Source organism: Charadrius vociferus, unplaced genomic scaffold (genome assembly GCF_000708025.1).
Source record: "Charadrius vociferus isolate BGI_N301 unplaced genomic scaffold, ASM70802v2 scaffold39, whole genome shotgun sequence".
Taxonomy (NCBI): Eukaryota; Metazoa; Chordata; class Aves; order Charadriiformes; family Charadriidae; genus Charadrius; species Charadrius vociferus.
The window spans coordinates 1,029,866-1,032,215 of record NW_009650188.1 but is presented as its reverse complement, the minus strand read 5'-3'; positions in this window follow the sequence as shown (position 1 = coordinate 1,032,215).

Genomic DNA, 2,350 nt, shown 5'->3' with positions numbered 1-2,350 from the left:
TCCTGCTGCCTTCATAAATAACTTCACATAGATTATGAAACTACTTGGACTTAAAAATTTAGCCTTACAGCAGCGTTTTGCAACACAGCTGGAATTTTAGACACTTACGTTATGCTTAATTTATCTACAAGTTAATGTAGAGTAATAAAGAAAACCGATGTTGAGAACTGGGGAAGCTGGAGGATCAGACATCTGTTTTAGTGAGCTGCATTCTTATTGTTGAGCAAATTTGACACACTACTTAGAGGTGTATATAGTGTGTAAATTGTACTCAATTAAAATGTATAACTAAAACTGAGCTACTTCACTGACTGTAGTTTATTGAACAGTAGAATGATACTAACATGGGAATCAGATATCAAATTGGCTGGTTTTATTAAGCATCTTAAGTGTCATAACTCTACACTATTCATAAGTACAAGATGAATGAGATGAAACAAGATAAAACAAGATGAAAACTGGTTTGAAGTCAGCTATTGGGCTCCCATACTGTCAGCAGGTGATGATTTTTAGTAGCGAGGTTATAGGGGCCAGTAGGTATATCTGAAGTAATGATTTTATATTAAAAACTAAAATACCTATGATTTATACTATTTCAGCTTTCTGAATGCTACCCTGAACAAAGCAGACAAAGTGGGATTTGGGTTTTTTTTGTAAGGTAAAGTAGGGCGACCGCAGGGACTTGCATACCTGAAGAAATTGCAGATCAGCATCTTCAATTGAGTAGGCTCAGCTCTTTAGTTATTACCTGGAAATTTTTGTAGGAAGATAGTTTCACAAATAGGTACTAAAGTCAGTGCTTGAGCTAGACAATTTATAGAATGCTTCTGCAATGCTGTAAACCTTATTTCTGAATACAGAAGACAACATAGATAGCGGATTGTGTGTTAAGTTGCCCTTGATCATAAGTTGAACTATTATGTGATATTTGACAGATAAGGCTTTATCAGAACAGCAAATTTGTTTTTGACTTTCATTTGATATGCAGTCAGTGTATAAAATATTACCATTCTCTGCAGGGACCTGCAAAAGTAAGTTTTATTAGTACAGCTTTCACTCTTTTGCTGGTGAAATATGCACTTAGTTGCTAATTCTTGCAAACACTGTGCGGGGGATGGAGGGGGGGGGCGGGGAAAGCTGATGCAAATAATTGGCTTTGGGGTTTTAAAATTCAATGTCATGAATGCATTTTAATTCAAAAGCCATAACTAATGCCAAGGACTTTATTAGAGCAATGTGTTCATGAAAAATTAAAATCCCTGCCTGAAGAAACTGTTGGCCAAGTAGGTTGCAGTTCAACTAATTTGTGGAAAAATGTTCCACAAATGGGAATCTCTGAGTGTCATATTCTGAGTTGCTCATTTGTTACTTAACTGACGGGTTTTGGGTTTGTTTTTTTTTTTTGGAAGAGAGATGGCAGTTTTACTTTCGTTTTCCGCACAGTTACATACTTCAACAGCAATTGTGCAGTTTACCTTCTTTGGTTTGTTTTTACCATATGAGTGCTAACACGATACAACAGTTCTGAGGCAGTGATTGAAAACAGAACAATTCAAGTGTGAAGTTCTTTAGGTGGAGCTCATGCACTTGATAAAGATGGTTTCTTAATGGATCTGTGATCCAGTGGGTAACATCGAGTCCATTGTTCAGCTGTCATTGACTTGTCTCTAGACCATTCTCAGTGGTGATGCTATCATAGAGGGTAGGTTTGAGAATAATGAGATCTAATCAAGCAAAATTCATTGGTAGGTAGGGCACAGTGACAGGCTGTGCATCCAGACTGATTTACTGTGTTAATTTTTCTTTAAACAAAATTTTTATGATTTTTAAATAAGAATGCAAATGCAAAGAACAATCTCAAATGTTTGAAACTTTATTGCAGAGACTAGTTCACATGTACAACTGAAAGATATGAAGTGGTACATAAAATCTGTAAGAAAAGTATCGTGGTTTATGTTTTTTATTTGCATCTGTGAATTCCTTTGTTCTAGTGTGTTTTATTTCAAATTCAGAAAAACTGGTTACTTGCTTCACAAGGTTCCTGCACGTATCACTGAAAACTGTCAGAAGTAAATCTTTAGCTTCAGTTGCTTGAAGGTTTGGTTAAATGAGTTTGTAGATGATAAATTCTGGCCTAAGTGTGTCAGTGGGCTCAAATTTTAACAGTGGATTTGAAGGTTCAAGTTAAAGTGAAATCTTGTAAGCATCTGATGAGGACAGCCACTATTGAATGAAAGGAGAAGACACTTCTCATGAGGTTAAACCTTTAAACTCTCATGTAACGGTCATAAACTTGTGTTTAATGACTGCTCCGATAAATCTTAAATTTTTGTATGTCTTGCCACTTGAC